Source organism: Protopterus annectens, chromosome 3.part1, assembly GCF_019279795.1.
Source record: "Protopterus annectens isolate FY-2018-M chromosome 3.part1, PAN1.0, whole genome shotgun sequence".
NCBI classification, from domain to species: domain Eukaryota; kingdom Metazoa; phylum Chordata; order Ceratodontiformes; family Protopteridae; genus Protopterus; species Protopterus annectens.
The window spans coordinates 553,996,599-554,019,203 of record NC_056732.1 but is presented as its reverse complement, the minus strand read 5'-3'; the positions used below and the strand labels follow the sequence as shown (position 1 = coordinate 554,019,203).

Below are 22,605 nucleotides of genomic sequence, written 5' to 3'. Positions count from 1 at the left end.
ATTCTTAACAGCACAAGATGTTCAAGAAATAAACACTGATACAAATTAAAATATTTACTTTACGTACTTTTATACTGTAGACTTCCTATATGTTCATGCATGCATAACGTGGGTGTGTGTATTAATTTTTACTCAGTCATGGCTGCCTATACTATCGTCTTATCTAGTTAAACTTTTCAGTTTTAGGTAACATGGTATTGAGCAAGTCTCATTTAGGCCTGGATGTTGACAAGCATTTACACAAAGTTGCCATAATTCTAATTTTTCCAAAAAGAGGGAGCTAGGGCCTCCTCTAATATCCAATGTCACTTGGTCAATGACTCTAAATTTAAAACTATGTGTAGGGAAACTTATTACATATCTAGCTAAGGCATTTTCTAACTTGCCTTTATTTATACTATAAATGTGCTCATAGACACATTCCCTAAAATTTTGGTCAATTTTCCTGATATAAAAAGCAGGACATGATTGGCATTGGGCCAAGTACAGTATCATTTTTGAATTACAGCTGATTTTTTTTCTTGTAAAATATGATGTGTTTCTGATGTTAAATTTTTGGCCACTCTCCATAAATTGACAGAAATTACATATCTCACACTTGTACATTCCAAGATTTCTTATTAAACTAACTGCAGAGTTTTCTAAAAGGTTCTTCATGTTACAACCTCTTCTAAAGATCACCGTAGGAAATTCTCCTATTTTATTCAAAATGTCCTGGTCACCCGTCATTATGGTCCAGTTTTTAAAAATAACTTTTTTAACCTCTAAAGCATCAATACTGTATATAGTAATAAAACTTAATCTGAATCTGTTATTGTTAATGTTACTTGAACTAGAATGACTTAAATTACTTAGTTGAACATTATGTTGTGTACTTAAGAATACTGTTCCGTCTTGTATGCTTTCCCTATTAAGAATTGGTTTATAAAACCCACTATTTATTTCATTTTGCACTTCTATTAACTGTGAAATTAATGAACCAGGGTAGCCTCTCTTCAAAAACATCTGCCTTAGGGTTTCACATTCTTCCAAGAATTCTTCCTCCAATGTCACCATTCTTGCTGCTCTAACTGGCCCTTAATGACTGACTTCTTTTGTTGGTATGGGTGTGAGCTAGTGTAATGCAAGAATGTGTTTGAATACATATTTTTCCTGAATATCTTCGCTATATATTCAGACTGGATTCTATCTTTCTTTAAATCGTCTAAGTAGGTTATGCTTTCATGGTGGTAGTTGCTGGTAAACTGCAAGAAATGTGTAGTATTATTAAAATAGTGTACTAAATGTGAAGCTACACTTTCATCTCCCTTTAATATGATAAAAATATCGTCCAGGTAGCAGGTGTAGAAATATATTTGACTGTTTATGTCACTGTTGTTAAATATAAACTCACATTCCCAATGAGCCATCACTAAGCTGGCAAAACTCGTCCCACAGGATGAACCCATCGCTACCCCCACCTTTTTCAAGTAAATCTCATTATCAAAAGAGATGAAGTTGTTCATTAGTATAATATCCAGTAATTTTTCAGTCTCTGACATCTGTCACGAAGTTAAATTCAAGGGCATTAATGTCTGCTAAAAAGGACCACGAATCTTGACAAGTTTGTGGTTCTTTATGAATATATTTCTTCAGTACAGAATCCACTAATTTAGCACTTGGGTATATAATAGAGTGCCTTGCATCTACAAGTTCCCTCATGGGTGGGTTGGACAGACTTTTGTGGATTTTAGGGACACCGAACAACTTAGGTATTCTTGGACATAATGTTGACAGATAAGTAAATGTATTAACATCTACAGTAGCCTCAATAAACATATCAGTAATTTAAGAATTAATACCGCCATATGCCACATTAAGTTCATTTAAGCTCACTTTTTCATAGGTGTCACATTCTAATAACAGTTTCATTTTAGATGTACATTTATCTAAATCCATCAAGACCAACCCTTCCCCCTTATCAGGTTTCATCATCTTCACTGAATTAGAACAGTTGTCTTTCAAGCTTACATGGTGTACTTCCTTATTAAATGAAAGTATCCCATTTTCAAACTGTCTGTGAGGCTTAATAATGATGTACGTGCCTTTTGACTACGTAAAACTGCAAGTCATAGCTGTTCCCAGCAGAGTAACATGAAAGCACAACTGAACCTTTGGTTTGAATTTCTTCACCACCATAAGCATCATACACTTTGCCAAATCAAGCTTTTCATCAACACATACGCTAGCAAATGTTTCTGCTGACATGACATTGCACTTTGAACCTGTGTCAACATTGAGCTCTATGGGTCTTCCATTTATCCGAACAGTGCAAAATACTTCAGTCTTTGCCCATAAATCTAATGCATTGACTGCTTCATTAAGCACAGATATACCACCAGCATAAAAAGTACAGTCACAGCTTTCTAATTTATCAACTTGTCTCTTTGAGTGTTCTCTTTTAATAAAAGAATGTACCTTTTTTGATTTACAAACTATTTGGAAATTATTCCAATTTTTATATCTGTGGCATTGCTGGCCAAAAGCTAAGCACTTTTCTCTTTTAGACAAGTGATTACAACCACAATTATGACAGTTGACTATTAGGTCGGGGAATATGCTTTGAGTTTGCTGACTCACCCTTGTGCTTCACTGAGACTGTGCTCTGGAATTTGCTAGAAAGCTACAGGGTTTACCAGGGACTTGGGCCTGTTTCTTTTAACAACATGCTGCATACTATCAACATTAGCACTAGAACATACTGGAAGCATGCATTTCTCATTGGTAAGCATATCTGTGTGCTTTTCTGTGAGCTCATATATCTGACAAATCTCAATGGCCTTATTCAAAGTTATATCACTGACACAAAGCAAAATCTTCTTCACAGCATCATCTTTAATACAACACACAAGTCTGTCTTTTATCATCTCATCCCTTAAATCACCAAATCTGCACGTTTTTGCTTTGTTTCTTAAGTCAGTTATATATGCTGCAAAAGTTTCACCAGCCTTTTGATCCCTTGTGGAAAATAAGTGCCTTTCCATTGTAATATTCGTTTGGGGGTTACACATTTCTCTAAATTTATATTTTAAGCACTCGGGGTCCTCCCTTGTTTCAGCTAGTACCACTATATGACGGCTTTCCCGCCCCTGCAAACACAGCAGGTGCATACACAAATGAACACTCTCTCTCTGGCTTCTGAACCAGCTAAATTAAGCAGGATAAATGCCTTTGTACGTGCATGTTTATCAGGAAATGCAGCTTGTATGAAAATATCGTACTTTTGCTCAAACACACTCCAATTCTCTGCAATATTATTATCAACTACAAGTGGAGTTGGTCTAAGAAATCCTTCAGCCATGCCAACAAAGTATCCTTAAACACACTGCAAAGATGGCCCTTGTAATTATGTATGAACATGCATACACACCAGGTACTTGTAATAACATTCAAATGCACAATAAACTCTTTGAAATACTGTACTTTGTGAAATATGCTTTGAAATGGGTATATTTTGTGAAATAACTGCACTGTAATACTGCACAAACCTCTAAACGCCCTGTATACTTCGGATATCTTGAATAGCTTTAATTAATGCGAAAAAGTAGCACACAGCAAAAAAATAAAAAGTGGTTGCTTTCCTTATTTTATGCGATTCAGACATTATTTCAAACATTTTCTAACTATTTTGAATATTTTTATCAATATGTCACAGTTTTGGACATTTCATTTAGCTAGAAATTGATTTTGAGTGTTCTGAGTGCTTTGTTTTATATTCTTCGAGTAAGAAATAATTTAAGCAAGTTTTAGCACCTGAAATTCGTTTCTAACTTGTTTTGCGAGTTGTACGTGCAGTAGGGATGATCCATTCCTCTATATTCCTCCAACATTAACTGGATGCCTCTTGGTCTTGATTCTGGATCCCATTCTGACACCATGTCACTCATCCTATGCTATGATTCAAGACGAGCAGGTGGGGTAGCTTGTTTATGTGCTTTATTATATAGACACACATCAAGCTGGATAGCAGCAACATAAAATATACAAACTGATTAACTGACAGACCATTACATACATGTATGCTTACAGCTCTCTGCAAAATGGCAGTCTGGCTTGCACATGCTCAGTATTTATACACATGTGCAAGCCCATGGAAAGCTTCTTAAAGGTATACATACATACTGATTTACAGCACAGATTTAGGAAAAAGAATACTGTAAGGTTAAGGTATACAGTGTCAGTGACAGTGAAACTATCCTGGACCAGCAGTTTTGGCACCCTACTTTTTGTGAGATTAGCTATGTTCAGGGATTTGTTACTGTGCTGTCTCTTTTATACCCCTTTAAACTCATTTGCGGTTTTCGATCTCATGGATGCTGGCTGTTGAACGCTTTACAATAGTACTGACATGCTGTGTCTATCTATACTGGAGATACATTCCAGGAATAACTCCATTTTCTTCTACACAGATGACCACAGTCTTAACTATTCTGACTCACTACATAAAGGTTCTAGTCTCCTCTTCCCCCTAACTAGAGGAGCACTGCACCTACCTGGTCAGGCTTGCATTGGTTGGCCTCTTCACAAGCTCTGACTCTATTCACTTTTACAGTTAAAGTTCCCTTAGGTGTGCTAGTAACAGATCATTATCTCCCATTGAGGCACAGTAATGCCACAAATATGGATTACAATGTCACATATTCTGACCTCATTAATAACACAGTCCTGTATAAACACTTCACTGTACCCCTTCACTGTTTTTCCTTTTATAATGTAGCTACTACATGGTTTCTTTCACTGGTGTATTTGTAAAGATGTAAAAATATACACCTGTAGAGATGTCTGGATTGTGTAGTTTGCATTTGAAGGTGAGAAAAAAGGGTATTCTCGATACTGTTTTTGTGTATGTTCTTTTTCCTCATTTTATTTCAAACATTATGAATTATATTTTAAGCAAAATTTCTGCCTCATTGTTGGACTCAGATATACTGTGTTCCTCCTCAGTTCTTATATAAAAACCAGCAGGGCTTGATCTACTTTGTTTTTGTCTCCTGCTCTTTTTTTCCTCTTCATAAGTTTTACTAAAGTTATAGATTTGCCCTTTTTTAAACAAATGAATGTCTCCTGCGCCCTACCTTTTCTTTTTGTATTGGTCTTTTTTTTATTCTTTTGTGCTTCTTCCAGTACCTGGAGCTGATTCCTCTGCGTAGCAGTAATTGATAGATACTACTCACCTCCAAATCCAAACTACACAATCAAAACACCTTCATAAGCATTCATGTTTACAAATACACCAGTGAAAGGAACTAAGTAATAACTGCAAACCAAGAACTCCCATATTCATCGGTTGCATACAAATCATTATAAAACCAATGCGTACCATTTTCACAATTTGCCATGTTCACCATATTAACAATCTCAGGCAAGTAAAAATACTGTTCGGTATTAAAAAAATATAAAATAAAAATGTGCTAGCTAGGTAAATCAGGCTTTTGTCACTAATTACTCAGACTGTAGTCAGTTACTTCACCTAGCTGTAAAAAAGGAGGAGGAAGATTTTGCTGCAGTACTGTCATATCAGAAAAAAGATGTTATAATATTCTTACATAGTTTGAACCTCTCTGTCACTCATTTTTAGACCTGTGTTTCTGAGTAGTTTCCCACAAGCTTACTGTAAGTGGGAGGAGTTATACCATTACATATACAACTTTTATGATAATTAGGTACCCTGATTCAGGGCTGGATGTGCTTACTTTTCAAGAGTCTTTTTACCTATTTTCGATGTTTGAAGGTTGACAGGTGTGCCTTGGTGAGCTCAGGTAAGTGTTTACTTATTCTTTAGACTTTCACTTAAAATTCATTATTAGTGAGATTAGAAGTATGGTACCCAGTTTGCAGGGGGATTCTTTGAATTGGTAGGGGCTGGTAATTTCAACAAGAAAGCAAGTGATTCCTACAAAATACAAGAAACTTTGGAGCATATAGGAACAATGCAATTCCAATTGTATATCATTCTTCAGACATACTGCAAAAAATACAGTTTCTGAGAAACACCTTCTCTGTTCATGGAAACTAAATATGAATCCCCTTATTTTATTTGTAATCTCATATTACTTTAAGATAAAGTATAATTAAAGAGAGGAATGCCAGTAAAATAATTTAGAGCAATAAAATTTATACTGAGGCAAAGCCACAAAAGACTTGAAGCAGCTCACATGAAACCACAGCACTAATGCTATCTTTAGGGGTTTGGAAGCTCTGAGGAGCATTCTCCTTCCAATTAAATTCACCTAGCGGTATGAAGAAGGCATGTAACTCAGCAACAACATACAGCAAAGAAATGCTGTGCAATCAGTGGCAAACAACGGGAGTTAAACAGTGCCACAAGATGGCTGCTATGCTCCAACTGTAAGAATCTAGAGGAAGGGTGATGGGTCTAGTGATATGCAGCTCTATGCATGAATTGGTTTATATAGTACATTGAGAATTTACTTCACTGGTATTGAGAGCAATGCATTGTTAAAGGTTCTTGACATTAATTTTATTTTGGATTTTTGAGTAAATATTGAACAGCCCTTCAGGAAGACATCACATAGAGCATTAAAAGGTGCCTATCAAATTCTTGAATTAATAACAAGCTTCTGAATACATCAGAAGAAGCACAACTATGAATAATCCAGGGTGATATTATTGTCTAGAAGCCTAGCTTACACTGTCTAACAGCTAATACCAGTAGTTGTCCAAACCATCTATTTGCTGTATGATTTTCTTAACAATAAAATCTGACAAAATGTTTACAATGTATCACCTAGTGCTGCATGCTACTCCAATTTTGTTGTTTATTTGTGCATGGTGCATCACAGTATTGTCAGCCTTCCAAGCATGTGCAAGAAGACAAAGTGATAATTCTTTCCATACCTGACAGAAAGTTCCTAGGATCCATAAACCAGTAGTAATCAAACAGAATGGAGACTGAGATAGACTGGCAAGTCTTATATCAATAGCAAGCAATACTTTAAGACTTCAGTGATAAAAAAAAGTTCCAGATCTAGTCCTCACCAACTCAAGCAGACTGATAGATACAGGTGAAACAGAAACAGTAAATAAAGGTGATCATTCTACACACTGATTCATAACACTAAAGTATTGCTGTGAAGTGCAACAAGGGCAGATGTCTGAGTACAGTAAACTTCACAGTACCCAAATCCATCATTTTTCCTTATTCCAGTGACATGTAAAGCTCTAAACTAAGCTAAATAATTGTTTCACTGCAGACTACAGCACAGACAGCTGTCTAATAAAAGAATGTAGAACAATCCTTTGAAAGAGTGGCTTTATTCCCCAAGCATAATACTGTCAACACTTTGATTCTCGACTTTAAACCCTCCCAAACAACATTTTAATTTGTTCTTCCTTCTTCCCATATGCAGTAAGGCTCCATCCTACTAGCCACAGAGAACTTGCCATGTCTTGCTTAAAGTTCAGTCTGGTACTCTTGCATCCTCATCTATAAACTGTTAGTATCCTCCTCTTACTCCTTCCCTCCTCTTCTCCAAACCTGACATTACTATTTTTCCTTCTTTAGTTGGTCTCAAAACTTCCTCTTTGTCCTTTCACATGAATTTCATTCTGCTTGACTGTCAGTGGACGTGACAGTAGAATAGTTTTCTTTCTTACATTTGAGACTGTCTTTCATCCTTTGTCTACATTTAAGAAGTACCTTAAGAAAAATATTTCAAAACATTTTCTCCACTTTGTGATTCTCAGCAAGTCACTTAACCCCTGTTCCAGCATTGCTCCTGAAAACAGGCACTTTTGTCAAGTGGATTTACTCACTTACATAAATAAATATCTTTTCTCCTAACCTAACCACCTTTGCACTTTAAATGTATTTCCAATTCTTCATGTCACTACCCCAGGGAATTCAAGCTTATTATACAAAATAAAGTCTTTTTACTTTAACTGTATTTTAACCACCGACTGGGATTCACTGTTGAACTTTTCATACAGACTATTCATGTACTTGTACATTTTTGTCTGATTAATTTTCAGTTTTATATTTCTCATTTTCTTTATTTTTCTTTCTTATGTATTTCTTGGCTCATGTTTGAAAAGTCTCCATTAAAATCAGACCACTTAACTGGTAACAAATTAGTTAAAAAAAAAATAAAACATACAGAGGGACAATATGTTTTCTGGGGTGATGTTGATATTATGTAGCAGTTAAAAACAGAGCAAAAGTCATATGGGCAGGAATAATTGCCCTAAAGAAGGAGATGGCCCAAGCTGCAAAGTATGGGGAAAATAAATCAAATTTTGCAATGAAAGATGAGTTAACGCTGTCCTTCATCAATGCAAATGGTTTAAAAAAGTGGATGGATGGAAAATGAACTGACGAGACACCATATTGATGGAAAGGGATAGAGAATGAGAATATTGCAGATCAGGCAGAACTACTATATGAATTTTTCACTGTGGTACTTTTAGAAATTCAAAATGGCAGGTTGTCAAAATGAGAAGGGTGGGATGGTTACAGTTAACACATAATTCCTTATTTGTTACTACTGATGGTTCTCCCTGTTCATGTTAGAAATCCCAATACTTCTCTTACTGCCTTCTCACACTGTTTATCTATTTTATGTTATTTCATTCATGCACCTTTAGTTCGGTTTCTGTTAGCAGTTGCTGTCTCCTTTCCTACTGTTGGTCTGACTCAGGATTGTTGTTACTTAGATGTTATAATCTGCATGTTCTTTTACTGACATCAAATAGCCATATTTCTGACACTTGTCCTATGCTTACCAGGTACTTCCTAATAATTTTGACTTGATATGATTTAATGCATCAACCATAATGGAGATCCTTTTGTATATACCAATAAGAATGTTGTTCCTTTATCAATACTATATTTTTACCATAAATGTAGTTGATGCAAAATCTAATTTCAAAGAAAATCATAAGGTTTGCAAACACTTTTACCTATCCAATGACTGTTAAATTTAAGGAATGTTCATAATTTATAGTTAAACACCATAACAGCTGTACACTAAAAACAATAAAGCCTCTCCTCATCACATTTAAATAATAAAGTGAAATATAAGGACCAGGGAGTAGGGAGGAGGGGATGCTAGCTACTCTGACATGCAATATCACCAGTACAATTTTTAGTGAACTGCAATTTTTGAAAAAAATTATTCATAGTTTAGGTAAGAATATTTGATAAACTTCACAATCTCCACCTGTCTAATGTTATACAAGAAAACACTGTGAACATTTTATTCTGTATGTTAACAACAGAAACATCATACACATGCATATTAAGTGTGTTTGAGTGTGCGTGTGTGTGTGTGTGTGTGTGTGTGTGTGTGTGTGTGTGTGTGTGCGTGTGTGTGTGTGTATTCATATGTGTAACTGCACGTGACTTCTATGTGACAGAAACAGAATGAACAAAGAGGCTGGAATGCATATGTATCATCAATTTCTTCACTTCCAAGAACTGTTTACATCTTTCGGCCCCAAAACATGGACCGAAGATCCAAAGGCGATGGTGTCTCCATATTCATAAAGGATATGCACACCTCCAGACTAGTAGCCCAGCATAACGCATCTGAGATACTTCAGGTACAACTAACATTGGGTAAGATGGTGATTCAGGTCATAGCCTGCTATAAGTCCCCAGCCATGTCCCAAGAATCTCACTCCACGTTCCTAAGAACCCTGGAAACTATTAGGGTCCAACCAAACACTCTCATACTAGGTGACTTCAACTACCCCTCCATCAACTAGGAAAACTACTCATGCACCAATACACTGGCCCAATGTTTCCTGGAATTCATGAATTTCAATGCCCTGGACTAGCTGATTCTTACCCCCACTAGAGGAAGCAACATCCTTGACCTGGTTATTACTAACATGGGCAACCGTTGCTCTTACAGCAATAGTCCATTCCTCCCTGGTTAGATCCGACCACAAACTAATCACCATAGAAATCCACATCTCACCCACACCCAACACAAAGGTCACCACCATGAAAAACTTCTCCAAAGCTGACTTTGGGCTCCTAAAAACAGAGGTGGCTAACTTCACGGCACCCATGTCAATGGAAAATAGATGCATGACTGCCAAATCATACACCAATGCACTATACGAACACATGCATAAATGCATGGAATTAGCCATACCCAACAGAACCAAGATGTTCGCCTCCAAAAAAAGAAAGCCAATCTGGTGGTCCCCCACCATTAATAAGCTCTACAACAGAAGGAAGAAACTGTTGCAGAAAAAGGTGAAGTCCCAAGACTGGAAAAACGCCCTTATTAGCCTCAACAAAAAGTTGACATCCCTCATGAAAACCTCTAAAGCCAGCTAGGAAGGCAGAATTGCGTCAGACACTAAAAACAATCCCAAAGCTTTCTATAGTTATATCAAGAATCTTCACAGTAATACCCAGGTTTGCTCCGAGTTACTGGCCGACAGATTCAGTACCAACTTTAGCCCCCCCAAGGACCAATCACAATACCGGAGGAATGTCAGGCACCCAGCATTACTGCAGCACAGGTTAAAGCTGCATTGTTCAAGGCCAAGAATACAGCTTCCAATGGGACCCAACAATATCCCTGGCTGTGTTCAACATGAACTACAAAGTGAACTGGCACCACATCTGTGTGCCCTGTTCAATCATAGCCTCACCTCAGGCTTTGTCCCGACCAAATGGTGCACTGCTACAGTCATCCCTCTCCATAAAGGGGGAGCGACTACAGACCCTGGGAATTATCACCCCATTAGCCTGATGAGTCTGATATGTAAAGCTATGGAGCACATCATCATGGACCTAATTAACAAGTATATAGGGAATCTCCAAACTCTAGATCCCACGCAATCTGGTTTTGTGAAAGGTAGATAATGAGAAGTTATGTACCTACCATAACGTTCCATGTTAGTTGTCTTCTCTCGCCTTCTTTCTTGCTGGATGGGTTCGGAGCCGATCCTCGGCTCCGACTCGGCCACTTACTAAAGCTCAAGAGCTAATTTTACCAGCTTGAGGCAACCCTATATCCCATGATGCAAGGCGATAACTACCCAGAACTCGTTTGGTAGCTAAGGAAAAATTATGCAATATATTCCTCCAACATACATACTCCTGTGCTAGGGTAGTTGATGCCATCTTGCAGAAATATTTGACCAATGAGACCCAAGTTTGTAAGGACTCCTGGTCATTTTTGGAAAAAATTGGTGACCTGGAATTTAAACCTGACTATAACTTTCTCACTATTGACGTGAAGGATTTGTACACCAGTATATCCCAGGATGTAGCACTAGAGTGGGTAGTCTTCATGCTTAAAAAACACAATGCACCCACTAAGGAGATTGAATTGGTTTCAGTACTTATGGAATTGGTTTTATCTAACAACTATTTCATGTTTTGTCATGAGTTCTTTTTGCAAAAAGTGGGTGTAGCTATGGGGTCCCCCTGTGGGGGGAGCATAGCTAACCTGGTAATGGCTTACTGGGAGGCAGAATATGTATTTAAGGGCAATGATTTTTATGACAAGTTTAATTTGCTCTGTTTCTGGAGGCCATTTTCAATTTGTAATGGAAACAAAGATGATAGTTTGTTAGTTCATGTATTTTAACAACACAACTAACTTCCTCCAGTTTACAGTCTAGCCTGAAAAGCTGTGATGTAGCTAGTGCATACTTGAATGGGCTTTGGCCTAAAGTCAAATTATACCTCTGAGTTGATAAATGCATGTAATCACAGAAGACAATTTAGATAGGGTTACCTTGGATACTGGAAGGCCTTTCCTGTTCTCTGCATAGGATAAAACAGTTGATCAGATTTCCTAAATTGTTTGGTTCTGTCCAAATAATATCTGAGTTTGAACATCGAGATAATGTAGCTTTTGCTCTGTCTATTAGAATAATTTGGGACAACTGGTAAGAGCCTCAATAGATTGATTTAGTTTAGACGCCACTTTGAAGAAAGATGGATTAGTCCATTAAGAAACTCTGTCTTTGTTAGGAGGGCATGCAGAGGGCATGAAGCTCAGATACTCTTTAGCACACACTTATCCAAGAGTGTCTTCCAAGAAAGAAATTTCAATGAACAGGTACCACTTCTAAGGGAAGAATCAAGGATGTTAAGATTAAATTTAGATCCCACTGTGGTAAGGGGTCTCTAATCAGAGGCTTAAGTAAAAATACACCTCTAAGGAATGCCTTGCAAAGTTTATGGGACATGATGTTGTGGTCCAACAAGCCAATATGAAAATTTGAAATGGCTGCCAACTGAACTTTTACTGTGGAGGAAGAAGATCCTGTCTGTTTATTCCAAGACTGAATGAATTAAAGGGATTTATTTAAACCTTCCCAGATATCTAGGAGAAATTGGCAAGGCCCAACTAGTGTAAATCCTTCTGGTGGAAGATTTAAGGGAAGCTCAAATCTATGATATCCCGAAGGGATTATACATCACAAGTTAGGAAGCCTGGCTAGGGATGGAAGTGGAGCAACCAAGCAGTGAGGTTGAGTAAATGTTTGAATTGCAGCTGCCCGACTGTAAGTATATGGAACCGGTGAAATGAATAATGTACCAAAGATAAATGCAGGAATAACATACAAGGCCAATAAGGAATGAGAATATCTTGGCTCTCAACGGTTGCTTTCTAACATATTTAGCAAGATGTACATCCTGTTTATGTTTTATATAGGTAAAACAGAAAGGAAGACCCCATTTCTGAAAATCTCTCTTCTCAGATTGTTTGAGAGAGGTGAGGCATGAGAATAGCTCTGCTCAGCCTGTCCGCTATGAAGTTTAAGTTGGAAAATGCACTTGCTAAACACATAGATAGTAATAGGAAACACAGTTTTAAATTTATGGTCATAGATCAAGTCAAGACAAACCCTAGGGGTGGACCAAGAGGCCTTAAACTAGAAGAGCTTGAGTTAGCTTGGCAAATTAGACTGAATTCATATAGTTACCCAGGGCTTAATGACTCTTGTACGATTAGTAGTCTATTAAAACTAGCTAGCTTAAAGAGATGAATACATAGCATATGCAGTCCTGACAGTAGTTTTCTCATAACAGCAAAAGAGTGGTAGAACCATTTCTCACATTTACTGTCTGGATTATATTATAAGTTGATTAAATTAATTTGATTTATATATATTAATAGGGGAATTTTAAAGTACTATCGGGGTTTGATTTTATAAATAAAATAAAACGTTAATATAAAAAGTAAAGAATGAAGATGATGAAAGTTTTTAGAAAGGATGGTGGTGTTGCCCTTTTAAATTTTTTGTATTAATTAAGTGAACTTGTATTTATTTATTCATTTCAATGGTGGATAGTATTCTGAAGAAGTCAGCATTGGAGGCTGACGAAAAGCGCTTTAATTAAATTTTATAACTGATTTACTTGCTGTCTGTATCAAACTTCTACCTGGATTTCCTTTTATTGATTTATTTAGCCTGTTCGTGATGTCTGAGAAAGAGACATCCTCAGAGGGAGACCTTGGGGATCCCTCCGACTCATCCAAGTCAGTATTGGATGTAATAGACTCGGGGGAGTCTAGATGTTTCCTCTTACATGTCCTCTTACGCGGAGGCTCACCTGACGGGTCAGGAGAAGCCTCGGAAGAGGAAGATTATTCCCAGTGGGGAAACCTGAGGCGTTGAATCTCTGGATCCGGGAGCAAGAGAGTGGGAAGAGACGTCAGCAGGCACTGTAGTGGGAGGAGCTGATGGAACTGACCGTTGACTACGCCCTGGGGCTAGTACACTCCTTATCACCTCGAAGGCTCCCCCATCAGAGAGGCCAGAAGGCTCCCGCTCCGAAGAGATAGGAACCCCAGGCCGCACTGACAGGGACGGCTCCGAGGCTGATGTCGGGGCTGAGCTCACCAGCACCGAAGCTCCGAGAGGGAGAACGGGTCGGACAAGGGTCCGATGCCACTCGCCCCCTCGGAGCCGACGAGAGAGACCAGACGCCCGGATCCCTCCAAAGAAGGCATCAAGGAGGAGATCGGAGCAGAGGACGACGGAGCCGAAGGGGGAGGTATCGGCTCCAAAGCCACAACAGTCATGGCTCTGAGGAGCTCCGGCTCCGAGCTCTGTAGGAGAGTCGAAGGAGGAATGTTAGGTGGATGTGTAATAGCTACCATCTGATGAGACGGGCTATGGAGCATTTGGGCCAATGCCTGAGACTTTAATAGTCTACTCACCACTCTCTCGAGGTCGTGGTCGGACAGCCTGGACGACCGAGAAGACCGGCTCCGATGGCTCCGCTCCGGGAGCAGGGGTGATCTCGGAGCCGAATGTATAGACTCCAACAAAGGGGATCTCGATCTCTTTCTGGAGATGGGTGGAGCCGAAGGAGCCGAGGATACGTCGGCTCCAGCCGGAGCCGACAGGGAGTGCCTAGATTTAGCGGTATCGGTGCCAGGTGGAGCCGATACTGTAAGCTGTGACACAGAAGGATCGGCTCCAGCCGGAGCCGATCTCGTCACAGAAGGCAAACCAGTAGCCAATGGCTTAGGGCTTGGAGCCGAAGACTTTACTGGTTTCGAGGGCTTCCCCGGAGCAGACTTAGTAGGGGAGCTCTCAGGCTTTAATAAGCCCCTCAGTATTAGTTTATTTCTGCGCTCCTGCAGGACTCTTGGGCTGAAGGCGTGGCAGACAGAACAAGAGTCCTGCAGGTGCAGAGGTCCCAGGCAGTAAACACAAGAAGTGTGACCGTCTGTCAGAGACATTTTCTGACAGCACGAGTCACACTTCTTGAAGTCTGAGACCTTTGTGTCCTTCGACATAACTGTGTCGAGGGAACACTAGTATCAAAAACACGCACACACACAATAAACACCCAATCCAAATAAAAATAAAACAGGGATACAAACACACTCAAACACCACACAGAATCCCTGACAAAAAATTAGGAAAGGGGGAGGCTTAAGGCCTAACTTAGGGGAAGGGATAAATAACTGGAAAAAAGGGGAAGCAATAACGGGAGATAGGATTTAAAATCTAACCGTTAAGAGTTAAACAATAACAGTAGTGGACTAAAGAAAAGGGAGTGACTAAAAGTCTGAAAATTTGAAAACTTACCAGGAGCCGGTAAAAATGCACCTCGCAAGCGAAAGCGGCAAACGAGATCTGGGTAGTTATCGCCTTGCATCATGGGATATAGGGTTGCCTCGAGCCGGTAAAATTAACTGTCGAGCTTTAGTAAGTGGCCGAGTGGGAGCCGAGGATCGGCTCCGAACCCATCCAGCAAGAATGAAGGCGAGATTGACAAATTAACATTGCCTGCTCAACCTGGTTGACTTCTTTAAGTCAGTCACCAGAGCTGTGGATGAGGGCAAGGCAGTTCATACACCCAACCTCGATCTGGCCAAGGCCTTTAATACCATTCCCCACTCAAGAATTATTGATACTAGGCATCAACCCCTATATCACTAGGTGGGTTGCAAACTGGCTCATAGATAGAACCCACAGTGTGAAAGTAGCAGACTCCAAGTCAGACTGCCGACCAGTCATGAGTGGAGTCCCACAGGGATCGGTCCTGGGTCCTCTCCTGTTTGGCATCTACTTCTCAGAAGTCCAGGCCAAAACGGAGGGACTCTGGCTGACCAAGTCTGCAGATGACTGCAAGCTGAGAGCCATTATTATCTCCCCAAGTGATGTAGACATCCTACAGAAAGGCCTCACTGAGACCAATGACTGGTGTCGTAATCATGGCCTTAAGCTTAATGCCAAAAAATGTGTCGTCATCCCCTTTGAGAAAAACTCAGTTCCTGCTAATTACAACATCAATGGGAGCCCACTGAACACTGAAGGTGTTATAAGAGATCTAGGAACACAGGTTGACAGCAACCTCTCCTTCGACCACCACATTGCCTCTGTGGTCAGAAAGTCCTTCTATGTGGCACATCTCATTACCAAGGGTGTTGCATCCAGGAAGAAAGAGGTCATCATCTCTCTCTACCATTCCCTCATTAAGCCAGTCATTGAGTATAATTTGGCATGTACCTCCCTAGACACATGCAACAGACTGAAAGGCCACAAAAGTACCTCACAAAGAGGATCCTAGGCCTTAAACACATGTCCTACATGGACAGACTCAAAAAAACTCCAGCTATTCTCTGTCTCATATCGTCTACTAAGAGGCGATCTCTGCTTGACTTACAAAGCCATGTCTGACCCAGCTCTGTTAGAAATGCTACATCTAAAGAAATCCCAATCCTTCCGCACCAAAGAGTCCAGAGACTTCAACCTCATTGCCACAATCAACAGAATATGCTGGAGGGACAGGCTCATAACCCAGAGACTGCCCATGCTCTGGAATAGACTTCCCATACATGTCAAGTAGAGCACCTCGCTGGGCCTCTTCAAGAGAAATCTTGATGAGTGGATGGGAAATAGAAAGTTCACCCCAGGGATCACTCTAGTGGCTCTACTTGATAGAGGCACTGGGATCTAACGTCGGGCAGCACGATGCCAGGGCATTTCTATGGGCTAGACTTGTAAAGGGTCCAGGGCCATTAGCCTAGTACACACCTATGAAGTTCTGCAACTATACATTGTACAAGAAATGTGCAGATTCATTTTTAAAAATAACCCACAGACTTGTTTATTAGTCTTAATAATACTGATGATGCAGCAGAATAAAATCGTTAATAAATACCTAGCACCTCAGTCACAACAGACCTTCAAGGATTATACAAATATCTCTGTATATAACAATATAAAAACATGAATAAAACAATTAGACAAAATGCAAGCAATCACTTAATTAATTAAAGTCCGCATCAAGTTATAGCAATGCCTTCTAATTAAAGAAAATATATAGACCCTTAGGACTTAATGTGTTATATTTCATGGGCATTTGTGCTCCTTTCTTTTCTAGTACATTTAAACAGCATTATCACCTATTATATTTACATTAATCTGTCAAAGAACAGGAGACAACTTTCAAAACTGCCATCATGAGCATTTCTAAAATAGGCAGCAAGTGGACTATATCCCACTTTATTGTGGACATCCCTAACATGTTACTGGAGTATATTATAGGTTCATAGGTAAGTACTAACTTAGCTGGTAACAAATTTTAAGCCTATCCAGTTTCCCTTTTTGGGTTTGAATTAACCTATCCTGTTTGGTTAGAGATCGGCCTTACCCATTCCATGGTCGATAATGATATATTACTCCTAATAAGAATAATTGGGATCATACCATAGATAATTTGAGGGGACCCATGCATGGGAGCAGTCCTAAGATAAATTTTCTGTTTCCCATTCATATATCCACATTGTGCTTAAATATGGACAGGGATGACCTTTGTTTTATGTGGGTGGGTGTCTATCATCATAGGAGGTTACTAGGCTAATGACTGTAGGGCCCTTTCAAGCCTAGCCAAGTTTTACCCTTATTTCCACAGTCAGCACCTATCACCCCTATCCAACAGGGACTCAAGGGAACCCCTGGGGTGAGTTTATGGTTACCCACCCAATTGTCCAGATTGCGTTTGAAGAGGGCCAATGAGGTGCTATGGTGACAGGAAGTGGGAGTCTGTTCCAAAGGTGTGGTAACCTTTGGGAGACAAATCTGTTCCTCCAGCAGGTTCTATTAATGTCACATACCAGATTAAGGCCTTTAGAGCAAGTAATCCACGTACCATTTGACATATGGATATGCATCATTTCCAATAAAGCAGGTTCAAATATTGGATCTATATTAGTTTGCCGAAATGTGATTTCACCTAATCATCAATCTCAATTCAGAGAAAATCGCTTCTGTGATTCACTGAATTTACCAAGGGCAAAGAAGTAGATGGCCAAGTACACAATTTTGCCCTTTTCTCCACTGTAGTGCGATCTCAGAGTTGGCATATATAGGTGGGGGGGGTGCAGCTCCCCACTTGGGTGAGTTCAATTTACTTAGATGTTGGTCCATTGTGCTGCAGGGCAAGTATTTACTTGCCCTTGGTAAATTCAGCGAATTGTGGAAGCGATTTTTGCCGGATAGGGGTCGATGATTTGGTGTTTGCTGAAATCACATTTTGGGGAACTAATATAGACCCCCAAAAATTGCCTTATATGCAAGGCAGTTATTGCCTCTGTGTAGCCTGTATGAAACAGAATAAAGGGACAGTGGTTTCAGACAATCCTCATAGGACAGATGCTGAAGACCTCGAATTTTCCTTGTAAGGAACCCTTGTGATCTCTCCAATTGCTGCAGGTGCTTGAAAAGGTACATACCAAAAGAGGCACTGTACTCAATTATTGGCCTAATGAGGGAAGAGTACACGGAGGTTATAACTTCTTTTTTTCTGGAGGCAATGCTCTTACTTACGAGATGAGCAATATAGAATGCCCTTCTTACCACTGTGCAGACATGGCGATCAAAGGCAAGGTTGTTGTCAACCTGTCTGCCCAGGTCTCTTATCATTGACTGTGTACATAGGGTGTTGTTACTGCTGTGGTAGTTAACAGGAACATAGCTCTTACTGAAAGGGATGCTAACACATTTTTTTGCATTGAATTTAAGGCCATGACTTTGGCACCAATCGTTTGTGTAAGACCCTCTTGTATGATGTTGACATTGTTTGGAGATTCTATGACCGCTCCCAGTTTGCAGTCATCAGCAAACTTTGCCAGCCACAGACCTTTACTTTTAGCTTGTACTTTGGAGAAATAGATTCCAAAAAGTAGAGTTCCCAGGACTGATCTCTGTGGAACACCACTGGTTACAGATCTGCTGTTGGAGGTGGATTCCCTATTTTGACTATATGGGTTCTATCTGTGAGCAAGTTAGTGACCCATCTAATGATATAAGGGTTGATACCTAGCTGGGTGAGTTTGTGAATGATGCCCGAGTGGGGGATAGTGTGAAAAGCCATGGCTAACTCTAGGTAGGCTGTATGCACAGATTTCCCCTCATCAAGGGCCTTGGTGACTGTCTCGAAGATGTCCACAAAGTTTAACATACATAATCTCTGTTTGACAAATCCAAATTGAGTAGAATCAAGTATTTGGAGATTACCTATATCTTTGCTGATACGGTCCATGGCCTTGCAGATAAGGCTAGTTAGGCTAATAGGTCTATGGTTCCCAGGGTCAGTCAAAGCACCACCTTTGTGCAAGGGAATAACGGTGGCCTTTCTCCATTCCGCTGGAACGAACCTGGTGCTTAAGCTATGATTGAAGAGAGTACCCAATGGTGCTGCTAATTCTTGTTTGAGCCTATGTAGGATGCAGCATGGGATGTTATCAGGTCCCATAGATGCTGTGGTTTTGACCTTAGAGAGGGCAATCACTACCTGCTCTTTAGAGATACAAGGTAGAGGACAGATGGTAGGGATGTCATGGGGTAAGTGTGGTGGGGACAGGGAAGTGAAGTTTTCACAGAACCTGTCAGCTAACAGGTTAGCAATGTCCACAGGCTCAGTATATATGGTATCATTAATTAAAGTAGAGTGTACTATTTAAATTTCAGATTGATTTTATTCATTTGTCTGATGAAATTTACATCTGTTAAACAAAAGCGCTCACATGTTTATTTTATTATTTTTGCAAATAAATTATCAAGTTCTTTTATCTAACAACTTTTTGTGCCTTCTTGCCTTTTGGTTTGGTGAGGTATTGTCACTGTTTACTTGTTTTTCTTCAGTTGGTCTTTGTTTCTTCAGCATGGCATCATTAATTACCAGTTGGGCAGAAATCTGGGCCTTTCCTTTTAAGTTAGGGTTGTAACCAAAGAATGCCTTATGGTTGTCCTTAGATGAGGAAGCTGGATTCATAGTTAGCTCTGGAGGACTACACAAGAAGTTTTATTTGCTTGTTTAAGCTGAGCACGGATTGCTTCTAGTTTTGGGCTTACTCCCTCTTACTTATAGACAGCAATTTCTTCCTCAAATTGTAAAGCCTCTTAATGGCAGTTGTCCCGCAGATAGTTTTGTACTTCCTTGAGGACCTTGTTTTGGTCCTATCAGGTACGGTCAAGTCAATGCAGTTATACAGGGGTTTGGTTTAAGCATTTGTGCAGAACTTGGCACAGTTGCCAATTCCATCTGAGGGGGGAGGTGCAGTGACTGTTCATTAGTCTGCTTTCTTGGTGACTTCTGCAGCAAAGTAAGACACCCTAATCCCCTACACAAGTGCATCTTCCTTTGGATGACCAAGTACATTTTCTAAGATTAAAAGACTGTTCAAGCTTCAAAATAGGTAAATGGGGAATGAAAGAGATGACAGTCATTGGCCACTCATAACAGTAGCCTTAATTTCTATTCTGTCATATATGCTGGCTGATGAAAATGCAGTCCCTATATTTCTGCACATTTTAATATCATAAGCCACCACAGTTTTCAACCTCATACATAATGAATTAAGGATAAAACCGAAAATAATCATGGACAAAGACAGTCAATCAGTGGCTCTTTAATTTTTGTACCATTCCCCAAAATTTCTAATTTAGTTATTAGAGATATTATTTTAATATGCATTTTCCAACTGCGCCTTCTGTGTGGAGTCTGCATGTCCTCCCTGCGGTTGAGTGGCGTTCGAAAGACATGAATAGAATGGCCGTGCCTTCGCTGAAGGTTGGGCATCGAGCTGGCACCTCGACACCCGTAAAAAAATCTACTGCCAATCATTAGCAGACTGTAGTTCCGCTGTGGCGACCCCTAACCGGGAAAAGCCGAAAGAAGAACAATGTCTGACAGCATTTCCAAACAATAAATATGTTTTATTTAAAAATGCACTTTAATAAAAGTACATTCTGAAGAAAGCATACATCTCAGCTATTTATATTTTTGTAGAACATCCCTGATTTTGCCTCATAATTTTTCTCCTTACCCCCCATCATTTTTTTTGATTTTCTGGTGAGGCACTGATGATTACAGCCAGTTAATATGTGAAGACAGTAATGTTTTATTGCTCTTATTGAATAGTGATGCCAAACCCTTTGCTCTGGCTTCTATTAACTTTTTCAGCGAACTACAGTAATATTAAGCTGATGTTTCTGATTTTGTTTGCCCTTCCATTATTTTCGGGTTTGTCCAGAATTCTTGAGTAAAGCAGTTGATACCGGTATGAAGATAGGCCACTGCCTGCAGTAACATCCTCACCCCCAACTATACTTCCATGAATTACATCTTACGACTGCAGGCAATAAACAGTAACAACAGCTAAAGGAGTACGTATATACAATTCCCCTCTTGAAGAGAGAGTCGGCTAGCACAACTGGGCAAGATAACAACATTGCAAAAAAAAAGTAACATTTATCTATCTGTACTGTAGAGTGAGTATTTTCACAGAGGCGTGTTGTGTGTGTCTTTTATTTATTTTTTCTCTATGACTAGTGAAAAACGGCAGTATTCCCTTACTATCAGATCGTGGAAAACAAAATGAACGCTAATCAAGCGGTATGAAGCGAAATTACTTCTGTTGGGAAGCATCAGCTTTTCCGCTACTTATTAGCCTGTCTCTGCATAACTACTTTGGCTTTCACGACACTTTAACAAAATCTTACCTTTATTTCTGAAATCAGTTTCTCAGAGTTTCCCAAACTGAACTTCCTGCTGGTTGTTGATAGTTGTCGCTAGGGAACAGTACGTTGGCGCATTCAAACCTTTGCGCCAAGATTTGTCTGAACTCTGAAAGGAAAAGCCGACAGAAGAACATACCATCAATATTACATGCAAGATGCAAAAGTGTCTTGCCCAGCTTGTTTGTACTATTTAATTTCCTATATAGATAGGTGACCGTGTGTTGTGTGTGTGTATATATATATATGTATATACACGCACACACATATACATATATATATATATATATATATATATATATATATCATACACACACACACACATTATTATTAGTTTAATAAGACTTTGGGAGTGGGAATAGCAGCTTCCATTCACTTTTAGTTTTTCTTTTTGCTTTCAGTCTGAACACATACCTTTCAAAATCTTAGTGCAAAAATTCCGGTCACAACCAAAATAATGGGGGGGCAAAGACCCAAGATCAGGGTCAAATTTGCTACAATAACAGCTAGTGCATTAGCATACATTTTTTGGAAGGATATGAATTCTGAAACACAAATCTCTGTCATTATTTAATGACGTAAATCCTTGGTGATCTGCAAGAAAACCACAACTTTTATGAGGAACTTATCAAAAACATGAGTCAAAAGTCCGGATATTCTGCACATATATATATATATATATATATATATATATATATATATATGTGTGTGTGTGTGTGTATATGTGTGTGTGTGTATATATGTGTGTATATATATATATATATATATATATATATATATATATATATACACACACACACACACACACATATGTATGTATGTATATGTGTGTGTGTGTGTATGTATATATATATCTATCTATATATATATATATAATTGTGTATATATATATATATATATATATATATATATATATATATATATATATACAGTACTTTACCAATCTGTGGAAGTAAATGGAAGAAATCAAACAAATAAATGCAAAACTTCCCCGCCTGCTGAAAGAAAACAGCTGGACACGATTATTTAGCGGTGTTGTTCTTTATTCAGTGACAAGAACTCCTTCGGAATAAAATCAAAGAGTGA

General features: G+C 39.1%; 1 protein-coding gene across 1 annotated transcript in view; it reads right to left on the bottom strand.

Moving 5' to 3' along the window:
• The window catches only part of PP2D1 (protein phosphatase 2C like domain containing 1), a 382,769-nt gene extending 361,172 nt beyond the window's left edge, over window positions 1-21,597 (bottom strand). The window contains exon 1 of the mRNA XM_044066962.1: window positions 21,505-21,597. The gene's annotated coding sequence lies outside the window, so the exon portion shown is untranslated. The remainder of the gene's footprint in view (window positions 1-21,504) is intronic.
• Window positions 21,598-22,605: the final 1,008 nt, after the last annotated feature.